General features: G+C 30.6%; 1 protein-coding gene across 2 annotated transcripts in view; it reads left to right on the top strand.

Moving 5' to 3' along the window:
* The window catches only part of RhoGAP15B (RhoGAP_ARAP and RA_ARAPs domain-containing protein RhoGAP15B), a 100,471-nt gene that overhangs the window by 32,394 nt on the left and 45,737 nt on the right, over positions 1-22,340 (top strand). Inside the window, exon 2 of one of the 2 annotated variants that reach the window (XM_075298136.1) lies at positions 12,123-12,154. The gene's annotated coding sequence lies outside the window, so the exon portion shown is untranslated. Of the gene's footprint in view, positions 1-12,122; positions 12,156-22,340 lie in introns of both variants that reach the window. The other variant, XM_075298137.1, reaches the window with a different exon arrangement.

Here is a 22,340-nt window from a genome sequence, read left to right as displayed (position 1 = left end):
TTATTTCTATAGAAAAGTTTGACAAAGTTTTATTTCTATAGACAATTTTATCAAAATTTTATTTTTCAGAAACCTTTTCAAGATTTTATTTCTATAGAAAATTTTGTCAAAATTTTATTTCTATAGACAATTTCATTTTTCAGAAAATTTTGTCAACATTTAATTCTATAGAAAATTTTCTCAAAAATTTTGTCAAAATTTTAGTTTTTTCAGAAAATTTTGTCAAAATTTTATTTCTAAAGAACATTTTGTAAAAGTTTTTTTTCTATAGACAATTTTATCAAAATTGTATTTTTTTCAGAAACGTTTTCAAAATTTTATTTCTATAGAAAATTTTGTCAAAATTTTAGTTCCATAGAAAATTTTGTCAAAACTTTATTTCTATAGACAATGTTTTAAAAATTGTACTTCTATAGAAAATTCTGCCAAGATTTTATTTCTATAGACAATTTTCTCAAAATTGTATTTCTACACAAAATTTTTTCAAAATTTTATATATTCCTCAAAATTTTGTCAAAATTTTATTTCTATAGAAAATTTTTTCAAAACTTCATTACTATAAAAAATTTTGTCACAATGTTAGTTCTATAGAAAATTTTGTCAAAACTTTGTTTCTATAGACAATTTTCTCAAAATTGTATTTCTACAGAAAAATTTGTCAAAATTTTATTTTTTTCGAAAATTTTATTTCTATAGAAAATTTTGTCAAAACTTTATTTCTATAGACAATTTTCTAAAAATTTTATTTCTATAGACAATGTTATCAAAATTTTGTTTTTTTTTTTTTTAAATTTCAAGATTTTATTTCTATAGAAAATTTTGTCAAAATTTTATTTCTATAAAAAATTTTGTTAAAATTTTATATCCATAGAAAATTTTGTCAAAATTTTATTTCTATAGAAAATTGTGTCAACATTTAAGTTCTATTGAAAAATTTGTCAAAACTTTATTTCTATAGACAATTTTATCAAAATTGTATTTCTACAGAAAATTTTGACAAGATTTATTTCTATAGAAAATTTTGTCAAGATTTTATTTCTATAGAAAATTTTGTCAAAATTTTATTTCTATATACAATTTTGTCACAATTTTATTTCTATATACAATTTTGTCACAATTTTATTTCCGCAGAAAATTTTGTAAAAAGTGTATTTGTATAGAAAATTTTGTAAAAAAATGTATTTCTATAGAAAATTTTTTAAAAATTTTGTCAAGATTTTATATCTATAGAAAATTTTGTCAAAAATTTAGTTCTACAGAAAATTTTGTCAACATTTTAGTTCTTTAGAAAATTTTGACAAAACTTTATTTCTATAGACAATTCAAAATTGTATTTCTACAGAAAATTTTTTCATAACATTTATTTCTATAGAAAATTTTGTAAAAATTTTGTCAAAATTTTATATCGATAGAAAATGTCAAAATATTAGTTCTACAGAAAATTTTGTCCAAATTTTAGTTATATAGAAAATTTTTTATAAAATTTATTTCTATTGACAATTTTCTCAAAATTGTATTTCTACAGAAGATTTTATCAAAATTTTATTTTTTTCCAGAAAATCTTGTTAAAATTTTATTTCTTTATAAAATTTTGCCAAAATTTTATTTCTATAGAAAATTCTGTCAAGATTTTATTTCTATAGACAATTTTCTCAAAATTGTATTTCTATACAAAATTTTTTCAAAATTTTATATTTTTCTGAAAATTTTGTCAAAATTTTATTTCTATAGAAAATTTTTTCAAAACTCTATTACTATAAAAAATTTTGTCAAAATGTTAGTTCTATAGAAAATTTTGTCAAAACTTTGTTTCTATAGACAATTTTCTCAAAATTGTATTTCTACAGAAAAATTTGTCAAAATTTTATTTTTTTCGAAAATTTTATTTCTATAGAAAATTTTGTCAAAACTTTATTTCTATAGACAATTTTCTAAAAATTTTATTTCTATAGACAATGTTATCAAAATTTTGTTTTTTTTTCAAAAAAATTTCAAGATTTTATTTCTATAAAAATTCAAAAATTTATTCAAAATTTTATTTCTATAGAAAATTGTGTCAACATTTAAGTTCTATTGAAAAATTTGTCAAAACTTTATTTCTATAGACAATTTTATCAAAATTGTATTTCTACAGAAAATTTTGACAAGATTTATTTCTATTGAAAATTTTGTCAAGATTTTATTTCTATAGAAAATTTTGTCAATATTTTATTTCTATATACAATTTTGTCACAATTTTATTTCCGTAGAAAATTTTGTAAAAAGTGTATTTGTATAGAAAATTTTGTAAAAATTGTATTTCTATAGAAAATTTGTAAAAATTGTATTCTATAGAAAATTTTGTTAAACTTCCATGTTCCATGTTCACCGTCCAAAAATAACATTTTGCTCTTGAAATATGTTTGGAATGGTCATATTCCTTCTCTGCGTGTAACCTTCAAAAATTACTGAGTGCAGAATATTACACAACATTTAAAAAATTTTTGTGGCTGTAAAATATATTCACTTTCTCCATTCTGTAACATAGCAGTAATTACATACACACACTATGCAATTATCGTTATTACACATTGCGTCTAAATAAAAATCCAGATTAAGAGAAAAGTGCAAGAAAAAATTCAAGAACATAGTATAAAAAAGTGACATTGTGTTTTTCAAGTTCGACGAAATTTGCGTAATTTAAATACTCACAAAAATGTTGTCATTCAAACATATTAAAATTGCAAATTTTGTATTAGTTACTCACTCACTATAACATATCTGATATGAGTGTGTCCTATTTAAAAAGAATTGAACGAACACAGTGGGAGTAATGTGAAAAAAAAAAATAATCTAGAATCAGTATAGCCTAAACCTTTTCCTATGGTCTTTATAAACTGTATACAAAATTACCATGCATTTTTTGCATAAAACTTAATTTTATTTTCGGAACAACAAAAATGCTCGAGGACTAAAATTTTAAATTCATCAGCACTTTAAATCTACAATAGTTTAAAAAAAAATGTTTCCAGGTATCCCACTGTGAGAGTCAGCTAGAGTCAGCTAGTGTCACTCGTTCTGATCAGTTGTGTATAAAATGCAGCCGCATAGTTATATGTGTTCAAAATGCTTTAAAACTATTCAAATGAACTGTGAAATAGTTTGCCTTGTTTGTAAAAGAAAATTTCATAAACTTTGTGCAAATGTTGATAATGATAAAGTTATTTCTGCTCTTGCAGAATTTGATAATATAGTATACAATTGTGACAATTGTCTGCATGCGTCAAGTGATTTGTTGAAAAAAATAAGCCTTATGTCTTATGACTTACAAGAAATGAAACGCATGTTATCTAAGTTTATTAATAATAACTTGGATAACAATACTTCACAAGTGGCTCAGTTATCTGAGAAAACCTGTTTGGATCGTAATAGTATGTTATCCAATAGTTCTCCTCCGCTCTCGCTGAGAGTAAGTAATGAATTGAGTTTATCTCCTAATCTAAATGGAGTTACTCTTGCTGCTGATAAAGCTTTGAGTTTTGTTGAGACTACAACAAGGGAAGAGAATTATGTTATCTCTAATGTTGGGTCCAATGATGTTGTTGCTGCTGCTGCTGATGTGCCTATGACTGTTGAGACTACAACAAGGGAACAGAATTATGTTATCTCTAATGTTGGGTCCAATGATGTTGTTGCTGCTGATGTGACTATGACAGAGAATGTGAGAATGCCTTATAACAGAGAAGCTATTGAAGATTATGCTGTAGATAATATGCAACTTGGAAATGTTGTTCCTGTATCTAAGGTTGATAAGCTCCCATCTGTTTTAAATGATGCTTTGCCTGTGAATGTAACGAAGAGACGTAATAGAAATATTGGCGTTGTTGTTGGTGATAATACTAATTGTGAGCTTGATGTAGTAGTTAAGAGAAGATGGGTACACTTGTCTGCATTTAAATCGACTGTAACGGAGAATGATATAATTGAATATGTAGCTAAATATTTGAAAATAGATAAAAGTAATTTGTCTTGCTATAAGTTGGTTAAAAAAGATGTGTCTATTAATGATTTAAAATTTATCAATTTTAAACTTGGAATCTCCCCAGTCTATTATTCTGATTTGTTTAAGCCACAACTGTGGACAACAAATGTTAAAGTTAGGCCTTTTAAGGATTTTCGTGCAAAAAAGTCATCAAAGGATGTAATCTGAGATCTAACTCGTTAAGTATTTATTATCATAATGTCTCCGGAATGAGAACTAAATCATCTTTGTTTAGTTGTTTCACATCGCAATGTGATTTTGATATTTATGTTATAATTGAAACTTGGTTGACAAGTGAATTTTATGATAATGAGTTTTTTAATCCTAACTTGTTTACTGTTTATAGAAAAGATAGAGATAGTGTAACTACTGGATGTAGTAGAGGAGGTGGTGTATTGATAGCGGTAAGAAAATATATCACTTCCAAGCTTGTTCCTTTAGAAGATGGGAATTTAATTTTTGACCAATTGTCAGTTATTGTTGATACATTGAATGGACGATTATTTATTTGTGCTTCTTACATTCCTCCTAACTCTTCTGAAACTTTATATCGAGGCCATGTTCAAAACTTTTTACATTTTACTGATTGTATGCTAGATTCTGATAGATGCTGTTACGTAGGAGATTTTAATTTGAGTTCTGTGGTTTGGTCTAAGGCTTATGATGCTGAGTACTATATGCCGTCTAATGTCAATAAGGACTATGAAATTTACTTTTTAGATTCTCTATTCAGTCTGGATGTGCATCAGATAAACGGTGTGTTCAATAAATTATTGAAGATGCTGGATTTGATATTTGTGAGTGCTGATTTGGTCAGTTCAGTTTTGGAATGTGTTTTTCCACTTGCTCCACCTAATAATCATCACATGGCATTAAATTTGCTGATAGATTTCTATCAATATGTACCTGTGCAAGAGAGTCGTGATAGAGGTTACAATTTTGATAATTGTGATTTCCATATGCTAAACAGAATTTTTGAAACTGTGGATTGGGTTTCTATATTGGACAGTAATATTGTTGCTATTTGTTATGAGACTTTTCTTGGTATTGTCAATAATATTTTGTTGGACAATGTTCCTAGAGCTAAGCCTAGGGTGCATAGGCTCCCTTGGTACACCAGAGGTTTGAAAAGGTTAAAGAATCTTAGAAATAAATATTATAATAAATTTAAGTCTAGTAATGCTCAAGGCGATAAGGAAATGTATCACCATTATAGTAGAGAATTTAATTTTTTGAACAAATTTTTATATAACCAGTATATTTTGGGTTATAATGATTCTATTAAAAGTAATCCAAAACGGTTTTGGTCTTTTATAAAGTCGAAAAGAGGTATTTCATCTATTCCTGCTACTGTTGCCTTCGACGGCGTGTCTTCTAATTCGATGTATGAATCGGCGGAACTTTTCAGAAAATTTTTCATGTCGAACTTCAATGAAAATTTGATAACATTCGATGAAGCTAATTTTACTGATATTTCTTCTTGTGATAATCTTTCTAAGATTTGTATTGATGATAATGATGTCCTGGCGGCTATTGATAAACTTTCAATATCTTTTCGTAATGATGTTGATGGACTTTCATCGTTTCTACTAAGGAAATGCTCAAGATCTTTAATATTGCCCTTAAAGATTATTTTTTCTAAATCATTGAAGTCTGGTTTTTTCTTGCAGAAATGGAAGTATACTATTGTAGTTCCTGTTTATAAATCGGGTCAGAAGAGTAATGTAACAAACTATAGACCTATATCTAAATTATCTAATGTTGCCAAACTAATAGAACATATTGTTAATGATAAATTGTTATTTATGCTTAGGGCTTACATAAGTCCTGCACAACATGGATTCTTCCATGGTAGGTCAACAGTTACTAATTTGGCGGTTTTCACACAGTTTTGCATTTCGAATTTTGAAAAAGGGCGTCAAATTGATGCGATATATACTGATTTTGCTAAGGCTTTTGATAAAGTTCCTCATAATCTCCTATTACATAAATTATCTAAAATTGGTTTTCAATATGAATTGTTGTGTTGGTTAAGGTCTTATTTGTCATCCCGAATGTGTGTTGTAGACTGTGAAGGTTGCTATTCCCAGTCTTATGTTCTGAAGTCTGGAATACCACAGGGAAGTGTCCTTGGGCCGTTACTTTTTAATATTTATATTAATGATGTCTCTAGTTGTTTTCTCCATTCCAATTATCTATTGTACGCAGATGATTTAAAAATTTTTAGTTGCATAAGGAACTCTGTTGATGTAATTAAATTGCAGGAGGATCTAGATAGATTGTCTTTCTGGACATTGGTTAATGGGCTTCCACTTAATCTTAAAAAATGCCAGAAATTAGTATTTCATAGATGTAGGGATGTTGTTATATCTGATTATACTATATGTAGCCAATTGTTAGAATCTGTGAATGGAAAATTGGATTTAGGAGTTGTTTTTGATTCTAAATTGAATTTTTCGGATCACTTGAATTATATTATTCCTAGAGCGTATTCTAGTCTATATTTTATTCGAAGGAATGCTGATGAGTTTGCTGACCCGTATACCAAGAAGATCTTGTATTGTGCTTATGTTCGTTCTAAGTTAGAGTACTGTTCATTTGTTTGGAGCCCTAATGCTTTGAAGCATATTAATCGCATTGAAAGTGTACAGAAGAAATTCGTCAAATTTGCTTTGAAATCCCTTAATTTTTCACATCCAATGCCATCGTATGTGAGTAGATGTGCATTGATTTCGTTGCAGTCTTTGCGCTCTCGTAGAGAGATTGATTCGTTGGTATTCTTGCAAGGAATTGTAAGTTCTTCTATTGATTGTCCAGAACTTTTGCATCTTATTAATTTCAATACGCCACCTCGTTCTCTTCGGTACTATTACCCTTTTCATATAAATACACATTCTACTTCTTATGCTACAAATGAGCCATTAACTAAGGCAATGAGACTTTTTAATACTTATAACGAGTTCTTGGATTTTACTTTTACTAAGTATAAATTGAAACATTTGTTATACTCCCTAATACATTAAAGGTTATTGTATTTACATTTTTTTTATTATTTATTATTTACTATTATTTTAATGAAATATTATGCGTAGTCTGTAAGGGTTATGTAATCCATAGACATAAATAAATAAATGAAAATGAAAATGAAAAATATTTTCTTTGTGTTGATCATAAATATTTAAGAAAATGAATTCGAGTGGCTCGCACGTTTATAATTCCGCATTTGGATCTCTTCGTTTCATTTCAACAGATTCAGCAAAAGTTTTGGATCGCATTATAATATCGCCTTGTTGTTGTGGATGTCATTGTTGTTGTTAATATTTGTACTTTCTGCTATTCTTTGTTTTGATTAACAAAAATGCAAACAAACAATTAAAGAGAATAACAAGGAAAAACAATTTTACCATATCGTGTTGTTGTCAGACGCGTCGCGTTAAATGTCCATTGTAGTTATTTAGATTGTGAAATCGCAAACTTGCAAGTATAGCCGTTACTCGGCTCATTTGAATATATGCAATAATATTTCGACGACGAGTCAATTCTCCAGTATTGTTATTTCATATCCAATGTAAGCTACTATTGTTCAAATTTAACTCCTCCGCTTTGGGTCATAGGTTCAAAGACCTTTACGTTTTTCCATAGGGAAGATATAGGGTACAGCAAATACCGATAGACATTCCCCCCATCCAGACATTCAATTCGAATGTGATTAACTACTCGCTAAAAATACTTCTAGTTTCTTCATAGGATTGAAATGGTGTGTTGTAGAATTTTATGATTGCTGCACTGCATCATTGCTTGAAATGTTTTTTTCCTTTGTTATCTACGCATAATGCCCAGAGAAACAATAAAAACGCACTTAATTCAATATCCACTCTGGTTGATTTGCTTAAAGTGCCTTAAGAGTTTTTTGTCTAATTTAAATTAGTTCTGCAGTAAAATGAAGGCAAAAGAAATGCTCCTCCATAGGCCATGCAAAAGATTTTCTAGAATATTATTATGTACGCACAAATTAGAACAAATTTAGGAATTATATTTTTTCCTTATATACAATTAAAAGAAGTATTTTGTATATGTATAATTGATGTTGACATTTATGCTGATTGCTAATTTAATTTTTCTTGTGGTGCGTTTTAAGATGTTGGAAGCATAATTTTGTTCGACGCATTGTTGAACAAAATCTTACAAGGTTTCTGAATTATAAATGCAGCAGAATTTTGTACGAAAGTCGTAGTTAGTAATGAGACATCATATGCAAAATCCTACAGGGTAGTTGCCATAAACTGAGTTTTTTCAATTCTATGATTTTTCTAGCCAAATATGACGCTTGAACTCCATAACGAATAACTTTATTTCTCCCGATATGATGACTTGGCACCTTAATGACACCTTAAGGTTTATACGATTTGCTTGAAATTGGAAATTTAATAGTATTTTATATCCGCAAATAGGTTTTTAATATACCAAAACAGGGACAGATAAAAACTCCACCCTCCACCGTGGGATGCGGGGTATATTAACTTTGTCATTTCATTTGTGACAAATCGAAATAGGGTTCTAAGATCCCTAAAAGTATATGTATTTTGAGTCGACCTAACGATACCCGTCCGTCCGTCTGTTGAAATCATTCTAACTTCCGAACGAAACAAGATATCCACATGAAACTTGGCGCAAGTAGTTGTTATTGATTTAACAGGTTGGCTGATAAGTCCCCGGTCTGACACATAGATGGCGTCGCTAGTATTAAATGTATATTATTTTTATATAGTACCAACCTTCAAATGATTCGTGTCAAAATTTGACGTCTGTAAGTCAATTAGTTTGTGAGATAGAGCGTCTTTTGTGAAGCAACTTTTGTTATTGTGAAAAAAAAAATGGAAAAAAAGGAATTTCGTGTTTTGATAAAATACTGTTTTCAGAAGAAAAAAAAATACGGTGGAAGCAAAAACTAGGCTTGATAATGAGTTTCCGGACTCTGCCCCAGGGAAATCAACAATAATTGATTGATATGCAAAATTCAAGCGTGGTGAAATTAGCACGGAGGACGGTGAACGCAGTGGACGCCCGAAAGAGGTGGTTACCGACGAAAACATCAAAAAAATTCACAAAATGATTTTGAATGACCGTAAAATGAAGTTGATCGAGATAACAGGCCTTAAAGATATCAAAGGAACGTGTTGGTCATATCTTTCATCAATATTTGGATATGCGGAAGCTCTGTGCAAAATGGGTGCCGCGCGAGCTCACATTTGACCAAAAACAACAACGTGTTGATGATTCCGAGCGGTGTTTGCAGCTGTTAACTCGTAGTACACCCAAATTTTTCCGTCGATATGTGACAATGGATGAAACATGGCTCCAACACTACACTCCTGAGTCCAATCGACAGTCGGCTGAGTGGACAGCGACCGGTGAACCGTCTCCGAAACGTGGAAAGACACAAAAGTCCGCTGGTAAAGTAATGGCCTCTGTTTTTTGGGATGCGCATGGAATAATTTTTATCGATTATCTTGAGAAGGGAAAAACCATCAACAGTGACTATTATATGGCGTTATTGGAGCGTTTAAAGGTCGAAATCGCGGCAAAACGTCCCCATATGAAGAAGAAAAAAAAGTGTTGTTCCACCAAGAGAACGTACCGTGCCACAAGTCATTGAGAACGATGCAAAAATTCATGAATTGGACTTCGAATTGCTTCCCCACCCACCGTATTCTCCAGATCTGGCCCCAGCGACTTTTTCTTGTTCTCAGAACTCAAAAGGATACTCGCAGGTAAAAAATTTGGCTGCAATGAAGAGGTGATCGCCGAAACTGGGGCCTATTTTTAAGCAAAACCGAAGGGGTACTACGAAAATGGTATCAAAAAATTGGAAGGTCGTTATAATCGTTGTATCGCTCTTGAAGGGAACTATGTTGAATAATAAAAACGAATTTTGACAAAAAAAATGTGTTTTTCTTTGTTAGCCAACCTGTTAGATGGGAAGACATTGCAAATGGGTCATATCGAACTACTAAATTTGGTTTGCAAATTTCATCCGATCCGGTTGAAATTTGGTATGCGATGTATAATTGAGTATATGCTCTCTAACGACCATGTACAAATTGGTCGATATCGGTTCATAATTATATATGATTCACATACAAACCGATTTGGCTTGAGGAAAAATACCAAACAAAAACTCTTACTTTGCAAAAATTTATTTCCATAAAAAAATTGTGAAAAATTAATTTCTATAGAAAATTTTGTCAAAATATTTTTCTAAAGAATATTTTGTCAAAGTTTTATTTCTTAAAGAAAATTTTGCCAAAATTTTATTTTCATTAGAAAATTATTATTATTATTATTTATGTTAGCCTGATGACAATGCAAGCTGCTTATTCGTCCAAATTATTTACTTTATATCAGCCGTTGTACTGGATTTGCATCACTTTTTACTCTGTGATTAAAATTCAGTGTCTTGGATGAGAATTACAAAATTTTTATCATATTTTGACAAATAAATAATTTTTATAATTTTTTTATGATTTTTAATGCATTCTGACGCTTGTCCGCAATGTTTGAATTAAAATATTTAAAAAAAATTCCAAATACTTCTTGAAGGGATTTAGAATTTTTTTCGACAAAATTTCAATAATTTGAAAGAAAAAAAAAATTTACCCATTAAAAATAAGAAAAAAGCGAGTTATAAACAATTGAATTAAAAGAACATCTTTGGAAGTACATCTGTTGGTAGTGCTTTTCCAATTTTTTTGCTGGGATATTATTATTAAAATTTTAATACGAGCTTATTGGGCATGAAAGATTGAGGACCCAGCAAAAACATTTGGAAGTTCTTCCAAAGGCACAACTTTAAAAGCACTTCCAGATGCACTCCCAATGATGTTCTTTATTTTAACTACCCAGGAAGTTCTTTTAATTCAATTTTTTACAACTTGGTTTTTTCATACTTTTAATGGGTAATTTTAACTTTTTTTGTTTCAAAGAGGTTAAAAACAGAGTAAGAATTCATAAAATGGTACAAATCATTTAAATTTTGTCGAAAAAAATGCTAACTCCAATCTGAAAAAATTGTGAATTTTTAGAATTTAATTAATCGTTAGAATCGATTAAAAATTATAAAAAATTTTATTTGACAAAATATCACAGAATTTTGTAATTCACATCCAAAACATTGAATTCGGATCACACCTAAAGAAGTGATGCAAATTCAGTGCAACGGCTGTTGAAATGGAGGACTTCCGTCCTATGACAAGCCCATGTTGAATTCATCGCTTCTGCGTCAATTTTGCACCACTTCCGGATCCAAAAAGAACATTTTCATTACTTTTTTGGCGATGCTTTTTTTGCTGAAGAATTGATTGATTAGGAATCTATTGAAAAGAAAACGCCAGATACCAATCCAAAAAATGTTGTCAAAATGTTATTTCTATAAAAAAAATATTTTTATTTTGCCAAAATTTTATTTCCATAGAAAATTTTACCAAAATTTTATTTCTATAGAAAATTTTACCAACATTTTATTTCCATAGAACATTTTGCCAACATTTTATTTCTATGGAAAACTTTGTTAAAATTTTATTTCTATAGAAAATTTTGCCTCTAACCACCATGCAAAACTTGGTTTTTAATTTAATTAAATTGTTTAGTTTTCTTCAAGCTACTTTTGGAAATATTGTGGTTTTATATTTTTAGTATTTGATTATGATAGTTGTTACTGGACATTTCATGTATTAGATGGTAAATATTGTACATAACATACCTATTATATTGCGCAGTGCATAAAATTAGTTTGGAGTTTCGGAGTATTTTAACATCATGTAATGTTGCCAACTAAAAATTACTCAAACTATTTTTATCGAAATATCTTGTTTTAAACCCTTTATAACATAAATTGGAAATACAAACATTTTTGTTTGTAGTTGGAAATTTTTCACTAGGATAGTTTTATAGAATTAGAAATATAATGGCATTTGAAGTTTAAATATCTGTAGATATCAATAATTATGACAATATATAAGTGTTTAAAATTTGTTGAAATTTTAACAAATATGTTAACTAGAGTATGGTGATTTAATTTTCCTATTTTCTTATACCATTGCAGATAACAAAAGTTAAATAAAATTTTTACCGTGGGGTAAGTGTCACATTATTTAAGAATTTTCTAATTTATATGGTATCTAAAAATATTCTTTACAATTGTGTGCTCTCGTGAATTAGAAACAAGTACACTGTTAGAAAAATATGTTTTTCATATGTTCCGATATAAACAAAATGTGTTTCGGGCACGATTTTAAACCACAATATATTTAAGTGCGAACATGTAATTTTCCTAAACTAACACTAAATGTTTGGGACATCTATGTTAATATGTTAGAATATATTATGTTTGGGGCATGAATGTTTCATAAAAATCATATGTGTGAATATAAACATATATAAATTTACAAATTTCGACTAAACATACATATGTTGTGATATTTTATTCAAAGCGACAGAGAGAGTATAGAGAGAAATAGAGATGGAAACCGGGAGAGTTGACGAAAGATATCAATATAACACAGCAAAAGAGTCAAAAGAGAACAATTTCTGTGAAACCGCTTGTATGTTGTTTCGGAAAACTGTTTTATGATAAGGCCAAAAATTTGATATGTTTAAGTCTAAATATTATTTAATTTGAATAAAGAGAATATACATTCTGAACCAAGAGAATAGACATTTGAAAAACAAACAGCTTATGTTTTCGCCTTGAGAGCAGCATTTTATGTATGTGTGGACATGTGTTTTGTTTATAATTTGGGCATTATGGGCACAATTTTTTTCTTGGTTCGTTAAAAGAAATCAGGGGTCTTCATAAAAATAACGAAAGGGCACTATACTCTTTTTAGAGTTGGGACAGTAAAATGAAATAAGGAGAAAATAGTGAAAAATAACACAGTAAAATGTAAAAAAACGAACTTTAGTTCCTCTTTATTAAAAAGTAGTCCACGAGGAGTTGACGGACACCATCAAATATAAAAGCGGGCATTAAGTTCGAGTTTTACAGCTAAAACAATTTAAAAAGATTATTTTCTATAAAATGAATTATTAAAGAAAAATAAAAGGAGTTTTAGAGCGATGGTGTTAAATGCTAGTAAAAAACTGTTCACTCCTAAATAAATTTATGTTTATATTATAAAATTATGTATGTATGTTTATACTCGACTCCACGTTCTTCTTTTGTTAGTTTTTGAATTCCTTCCCAATTTTAAAGTTTTGTACAAAAACAGTTTTTTATTACAAGATTGTTATTTTTGCAATAAAAAATAATATTTTATCCAAAAATCAGTCAATTTCGTTTATATCAAGCACTGTTACTGACTATAAATCTTTAATAGCGCACATTTCGAAGTTTCATTTAAAAAAAAATTAATATAGTATAAATATAAATGTGTAAATTAAAAAAAAAAATGTTCGGTCGGAGCAGGGATTGAACCCACGACCCTTTGCATGCAAGGCAGACATGCTAACCACTGCTCCACGTGGCAAACAAATGTATGTTTCTGTTAAATAATGTCATGTTTGCATGGGCTCGTGGGCGCTGCAAACTATGCTATATAAATGTAACTTAAAACGATAATTATCTACTGGTGACTATAACAGCTACGTAGCCCAGTGGATAGTGTGTTGGCTTACAAACTGTATGGTCCTCGGTTCGATTCTCCGTGCAGGCGAAAGGTAAAATTTAAAAAATTTATAAAAGTGAATAATTTCTTCAACATTATTTGTATTACAGAAAAAGGTGCCAATAACTAAAAAATTTCGTGGAAGTGAAAATTACGAGTATGTTAGGGAATGAGCACAATCGTGTTTGGGAAAAATTCTTCCAAGCATATAATATTTTTGGCTCAAAATGCTTCCAAACATATAATATGTTCACATAAAACAAACATATTAATGTTTCGGCAGTATGCAATAATATATGTGCTTCCTGCAAAATATGTTTGGAACATATGTTAAAGAAGCGATTTTTTTTGAGGGTGTATATACGGCCGCAAGTTCGGCCAGGCCGAATCTTATGTACCCACCACCATGGATTGTGTAGAAACTTCTACGAAAGACTATCATCCACAATCGAATTACTTGGGTTGTGGTATCTTAAAACTTCTTAACATCGTTTTCTAAATTGTGATTTAGTCCATACATGGTATATATTAGACAAAAAAGTTATGTATAGTTAAGTCTACAAATAATTACGAATCGATATGGACTTTTTGTACGTAGAGAGCCAGAATTGAAATATGGGGGTCGCTTATATGGGGGCTATATACAATTATGAACTTGATATGGACCAATTTTTGTGTGATTGGGGATCGATTTATCTGAGGGCCATATATAACTATAGACCGATATGGACCTAGTTAGGCATGGTTGTTAACGACCATATACTAGCACAATGTACCAAATTTCAACTCACTCGGATGAAATTTGCTCCTCCAAGAGGTTCCAAAACCAAATCTCGGGATCGGTTTATATGGGGCTATGTACGATTATGGACTGATATGGACCACTTTTGGCATGGTTGTTAAATACCATATACTACCACCACGTACCAAATTTCAAGCAGATCGGATGAATTTTGCTTCTCCAAAAGGCACCGGAGGTCAAATCTGGGGATCGGTTTATACGGGAGCTATATATAATTATGGACTGATAGGAACCAATTCCTGCATGGTTGGTGGATACCATATACTAACATCACGTACCAAATTCCAACCGAATGGGAAGAATTTTGCTCTTCCAAGGGGCTCTGGAGGTCAAATCTGGGGATCGGTTTATATGGGGCCTATATATAATTATGGACCGATATCGACCAATTTTTGCATGGGCGTTTGAGGCCATATATTAACACCACGTACCAAATTTCAACTGAATCAGATGAATTTTGGTCTTCCAAAGGGCTCTGGAGGTCAAATCTGGGGATCGGTTTATATGGGGGCTATATATAATTATGAACCGATGTGGACCAATGTGTGCATGGTTGTTAGAGACCATATACTAACATCACGTACCAAATGTCCGCCGGATCGGATGAAATTTGCTTCTCTTAGAGGCCTCGCAAGCCAAATCGGGGGATCGGTTTATGTGGGGGCTATATATAATTATGGACCGATGTCGACCAATTTTTGCATGGTTGTTAAAGACCATATACTAACACCATGTACCAAATTTCAGCCGGATCGGATGAAATTTGCTTCTCTTAGAGGCCTCGCAAGCCAAATCGGGGGATCGGTTTATATGGGGGCTATATATAATTATGGACCGATGTGGACCAATTTTTGCATGGTTGTTAGAGACCATATACTGACACCATGTACCAAATTTCAGCCGGATCGGATGAAATTTGCTTCTCTTAGGGGCCTCGCAAGCCAAATCGGGGGATCGGTTTATATGGGGGCTATATATAATTATGGGCCGATGTGGACCAATTTTTGCATGGTTGTTAGAGACCATATACCAACACCATGTACCAAATTTCAGCCGGATCGGATGAAATTTGCTTCTCTTAGAGGCCTCGCAAGCCAAATTTTGGGGTCCGTTTATATGGGGGCTATACGTAAAAGTGGACCGATATGGCCCATTGGCAATACCATCCGACCTACATCAATAACAACTACTTGTGCCAAGTTTCAAGTCGATAGCTTGTTTCGTTCGGAAGTTAGCGTGATTTCAACAGACGGACGGACGGACGGACGGACGGACATGCTCAGATCGACTCAGAATTTCACCACGACCCAGAATATATACTTTATGGGGTCTTAGAGCAATATTTCGATGTGTTACAAACGGAATGACAAAGTTAATATACCCCCCATCCTATGGTGGTGGGCAGAGAATGAAGCCGCCGAGTCGCGCCGCCGATTTTAGCCGCCGCCGACCAGTTTTTTCCAGCCGAAGCCGCCGCCGAATACATCGACTCATCTCGACTCATAATTAGCCGTCAAGTAATCAAAAATATTGATTTAAATCAGAAAAACTTATTAATAATTGTTGTATTTTTTGTTAAAATGTTTAACTTTCCACACAAAATCCATCAGTATCATGTTTCTATAATAACTTTGCAACCATTTAGCTCAGAAAATGTAAATGAAATGTAAATTTGATTGTAAGTTTGGTTGTACAACTAATCTCATTACCATTCGGATTACTTCAAATCGATTTTATAATGGATAATTGTCCGCCGCCGAATAGACGAATTTAAATAGGCTTAGCCGTCAAGCCGCCGCCGCCGGAGGCAAAAAATTAGTGTCAGCCGCCGCCGGCAAAAATGGGTCGGCTTCATTCTCTGGTGGTGGGTATAAAAAAAATAAGCTTTTATAAAAAATCCTAATATATACCACAGTAGTATGTAGTACGTTCATTAAAGTTTTATATATGCACGCTCACAAAAAATCGCTTCTGTAACATATACTCCCAAACATATCTTGCTTCAAGCATATATATTTTTGGGTATTGCCCAAACATTTATATGTTTGATCTCTTCCAATATATAATATGTTTGAAAGCATATTAGTCTAAACAATATATGTTTGGGTAGTCTAAGTTCCAAACATTTTGTATTTTTGCATCCAAATTCAATAATGTTGTCTTCCAAAAAAAAATATGTTATTATGTGACCATATAATATGTTTGGAAGCATTTTGCACCCAAAAATATTATATGCTTAAAAAAAATCTCCCAAACAATATTGTGCTCAAAATTTTATTTATTTATTTATATATTTACAATCATAATGAATTATGAAAATAAACAGGTAATATAGGTGCTAACAACATAGGTTTTCGACCTGAATGCTCAAAATTTTGTTTCTGCCCAATTGTATATTCCCCGACATCTTTCTTACTTCCACGAGATTTTTTAGTTCTTAGCACCTTTTTCTGTAATACAAACATTGTAGAAGAAATTATTCAATTGTATGATTTTTTTTATTTTAATTTTACCTTTTGCCGGACGGGGATTCGAACAGCGGACCACACAGTTTGTAAGGATCAAAGAAGTAGCTGATAAATTGCCCAAGGAAAAATAAAATGTTAATTTTGTAATAACAAGCAACAACCACCAACTTAATTCAATATCGCTCCCTGTTAAATAGCGCTCCAAGCTACTAAACACATATATGTTTATAGGCTATTTCTAAATTAATATATGTTTGCATCCAAGCATATTATATTTACAAACATTTTATGTCCCAAACATAATATGTTCTAACATATTAACATATATGTCCCAAACATGTTATGCTAGTTTATGAGCATTATATGCTTGCACTCAATAATATTGTGTTTAAAAATGTGTGTTCCAAACATATAATGTTTATAGTCAAACATATGAAAAACAGTCTTTTTCATCCGTGTGTATGGTATATCTTTTATGTACGAATATAATAATAAATTTATAATATTATTCATAAAGATCTTCTCTATGTGATTATTGCATAAATAATGGCAAAACTCATTCATTCACTCTAGGGCGTGTAATAACAAATATTTTTTGTAGCTAATATTTAATTGGCCGTACTTCCTCCTCGAATGAAAGTTTGTGCGAGCATACACAAATAATGACAGCGATTGGAAAAAAATTAAACAATGAGTCATTCTATTTTGGCGCTTTTATTGCCCATTGCGCTATCATGAAATCCAACGTTCAGTGACAGAAAATAATTTTAAAAAAATCGTATATATATTAGTGGAGCCATATATTTGTTAGGCGAGAAAGTTTTGGACGGTGATAAATACGATTCTTTGGTCAATAATATCAATTGTTTATCAAAATGACAACTTACAAAGACATGTATGTACATGATATTTAATTGGTTAAAAAAAAAACTTTTGAAAATACATCTTAAATACAAGACAATCAATAGTTTAATTTTCTGTTGTATAAAATCAATACATCTACTTCGACAACAATAATAATATTAACAATAATTTGGGGACTGTACTCAGAACTCGGAGTCGGTAATTTTTGGAAAGCTAAATATTTAAATAATAAAGAAAGGTCAAGGAAACGCACTGTGGGCTTTTATGCTCGCAAAAAGTCTATAGCGAAGAGATGGACTTGTTCAGGGCTTAGACATATAGCAATAATATGGCAATGTGGTCTGGTCAATTGATTCCACTGGAGGTGTTTACACCACAGTTGTTTTATGGGAGAAAATGAACTACCTCGAATGAAAATTGGGGTGACAATGATTTTTAACTATCATTTACGAAATTCTTTCTTCCCATAAAAGCAAAAATTATTTAGAAACAATTTTATCAATTTTTGTGCTTTAAGGTGGGACAAACATGTTGCATGTTTTCCATCCAAAAATAATATTGTTGACAAATTTGATTTGTCCTTAATGTTTTAAAATTAAATTTCTTTTTTATATTTCATGATAGCCTGATACCGAAACAGGCAATTGAATTTTTTTGTAACTTTCTATTTTATTAAATGTACATCATTATTGTATCTATGAATTGAATAGAAAAGTACTCATTTTGTATGTCCAGCTTGGTAACTTTTACCCATTGTGAATTTGGTATCTTCGTGAATAGTTATCGAATTAAACTTATTGTGAATTATTTATAAATCCAAAATTAGCAACGTAGGCTTAGTGGATAGAACCTTAGAGGAATTTTCCCCACTTAGAGGAATTTTCCCCATTGATGTAGGTCGGATGGTATTGCAAATGGGCCATATCGGTCCACTTTTAAGTGTAGCCCCCATATAAACGGACCCCCAAATTTGGCTTGCGGTTCCTCTCAGAGAAGCAAATTTCATCCGATCCGGCTGAATTTTGGTACATGGTGTAAGTATATGGTCTCTAACAGTCATGCAAAAATTGGTCCACATCTGTCCATAATTATATATAGCCCCCATATAAACCGATCCTCCGATTTGGCTTGCGGAGCCTCTAAGAGAAGCAAATTTCATCCGATCCGGCTGAAATTTGGTACATGGTGTTGGTATATGGTCTCTAACAACTGTGCAAAAATTGGTCCACATCGGTCAATAATTATATATAGCCCCCATATAAACCGATCCCCCGATTTGGCTTGCGGAGCCTCTGAAAGAATCAAATCCGATCCGGCTGAAATTTGGTACATAGTGTTAGTATATGGTCTCTAATGACCATGCAAAAATTCGTCCACATCGGTCCATAATTATACATAGCCCCCATATAAACCGATCACCAGATTTGAACTCCGGAGCCTTTTGGAAGACCAAAATTCATCTGATTCAGTTGAAATTTGGTACGTGGTGTTAGTATATGGTCTCAAACATCCATGCAAAAATTGGTCTTAATCGGTCCAAAATTATATATAGGTCCCATATAAATCGATCCCCAGATTTGACCTCCGGATCCCCTTGGAAGAGCAAAATTCATTCGATTCGGTTGAGATTTGGTACGTGATTTTAGTATATTCAACAACCATGCAGAAATTGGTTCATATCAGTCCATAATTATATATAGCCCCCATAAGAACCGATACCCAGATTGGCCTCCGGTGCCTTTTGGAGAAGCAAAATTCATCTGATCTGGTTGAAAATTGGTACGTGGTGGTAGTATATGATATAAATCGATCCCAGATATTTGGTTTTGGAGCTCTTAGGTTAGGTTAGGTATGCCTAACTAGGTCCATATCGGTCTATAGTTATATATAGCCCTCAGATAAATCGATCCCCAATCACACAAAAATTGGTCCATATCAAGCTCATAATTGTATATAACCCCCATATAAGCGATCTCATCACCCCTGCTAACGATTTAGCAGGGGTGATGAGTTCGAGAAGAAACCCCCCTCTAACTTGTTCACATTGATCTCTTGAAATATGTTTGAAGTTACGATATTCCTTCTCTGCGTGTATGGTCTCTAGCTACCTTGATGTTCTTCAATCGAGTTGTAGCCACGGTTGCCACTCGTGCCAAAAATTTTACTACAACTCTACCAAATTAAAAAAAAAATCCCAAATAAATTTGACAAACATACTGTTCCTTTGTTGGTTATGCTACTCATGTAGTTTAGTCAACGCATGGGTTCAAACTGAAATTAAAACAACATTAAACATTTTATTTCTATATATTTCTATATATATTTGATCCAAATTTTATTTATATTGCTTTGATTTCACCTTAAAACCATGTGTTAACTAAACTACAAGAGTATCTTACCCAAAAGAGAGAAGTGTTACAAAATTTTATTTCCACAGAAAGTTTTGTCAAAATTTTTATTTCTATAGAAAAATTTGTCAACATTTTATTACAATAGAAAATTTTGTCAACATTTTATTTCAATAGAAATTTTTTTCAAAATTTTATTTCAATAGAAAATTTTGTCAACATTTTATTTCAATAGAAAATTTTGTGAACATTTTATTTCAAAAGAAAATTTTATCAAAATTTTATTTCTATAGAAAATTAAATTTTTATTATTTATTTCTATAGAAAATGTAATTTTATCAAAATTTTATTTCTATAAAAAATTTAATTTTGTCAAAACTTTATTTCTAAGGAAGATGTTGCCAAATATAAAATTTTTTCAAAATTTTATTTCTATAGAAAATTTTGTCAAAATTTTATTTCTATAGAAAATTTTATTTTATAAAAATTTTATTTCTGTAGCAAATTTAATTTTGTCAAAATTTTATTTCTATAGAAAATGTTGGCAAAATTTTATTTCAATAGAAAATTTTGTCAAAATTTTATTTCTATAGAAAATGTTGGCAAAATTTTATTTCTATAGAAAATTTTGTCAAAATTTTATTTCTATAGAAAATTTTATTTTATAAAAATTTTATTTCTGTAGAAAATTTAATTTTGTCAAAATTTTATTTCTATAGAAAATGTTGGCAAAATTTTATTTCAATAGAAAATTTTGTCAAAATTTTATTTCCAGAGAAAATTTAATTTTATCTAAATTTTATTTCTATAGAAAATTTAATTTTGTCAAAATTTGATTTCTATAGAAGATGTTGCCAAATATAAAATTTTGTCAAAATTTTATTTAAATAGAAATGTTTCGCAAAAGCAACCAACACATCATGAATTCTACCAATCTACCAGCAATAAAAATCTACCATTTCTGGTAGAATTCTACCAACTGTGGCAACCGTGGTTGTAGCCATGTTAACCTCATTTTTGGTAGGTGGTATGCATTCAATATTTGCTTCTTATGAAAAGTAAATTTAATTGATGTTTTTTAATTTAAAACGTAGCTATTTTCAATCTCTTCCATAGCTGACTTTGTGTTTTTATTTTGATTAATCACTATCAACAATTTTATTAAAGTAATTAAATAATACAAAAAAATCAATTTTTTTACTGAATTAATCTCCGAGTTGGATTAAAAAAAAATAATTGTATCAAATAATTTTTTATTTGGAAATAGTTGGTGATATTTTTTTCTGTAAAAAGTCACCATTTGATGTATATATCTTTGGTAGAATTTTTGAACGATTTTCTTTCTTCCGTATATGTACGAAGAAAGATATCATTATTGTCTCTGTTTGGGCTTAACTTTATATTACATTAGACTGATGTGAAAGAATGTGCTCTTTATGAGATTGGGCACTAATTCTTTCAGTTTTCTTTTATGAGGAACGAAATTTTAGACAAACGAAGTTTTCTTTTGATGCCACAAAAAAAAATACCAGAAATAAACTTTGCTTCGATTCTGAAGATAATTATAACAAGGAGGAGTTTCATTGGTATAAAATTTCGTTTCGGAAGAAAGTAACTTTTTTTGTGTGAATAGTTTTTCGTCCATAGGAGTGAGCCATGAGACGAAATGTTGTACACTGAAAAAAAAAGCATACTCGGTTCCAAAGATTTTGTCTTTACTTTAAAAAATTTGGTATTGATTCCGAGCCAAAGAAGCGGAGAATACAAGTAAGGATACTTTTAAGACACAATTCTTTAAATCTCTTTTATCTCTTTTAAATTTAGGTTTTGTGTACTTGCTTCTAGGAAGCAAATTTTAATTTTTTGCTTTCTCAGCTTTTTTTCTTCATGTGCTATCAAAGTCCTTTAAAAACGAGTTAACGGCAACCTTATTTTCCAAATTAGGACTCGACTTCCAGTAGAAATTATGCTATGTTTGAAGTAAAAAACTGCTTTAAAATAAAGTTTTGAAAAACATGTCCTATATTTGAACGATTTTTTGCTTTGTAGTCAAGATGCAAAAAGACAACAAATTTAAAGACAATTTCATTAAATTTAAAGAATTTTTCTGAATTATTAAAGTCAAGTTGACCTTAGCCTATAAATTTTTTCTTTCATGTTAAGATACCCATTTTT

The sequence above is a fragment of the Haematobia irritans genome, chromosome 3 (assembly GCF_050003625.1).
Source record: "Haematobia irritans isolate KBUSLIRL chromosome 3, ASM5000362v1, whole genome shotgun sequence".
In the NCBI taxonomy this organism is placed as follows: Eukaryota; Metazoa; Arthropoda; class Insecta; order Diptera; family Muscidae; genus Haematobia; species Haematobia irritans.
This window is presented reverse-complemented; position numbering and strand designations above follow the sequence as displayed.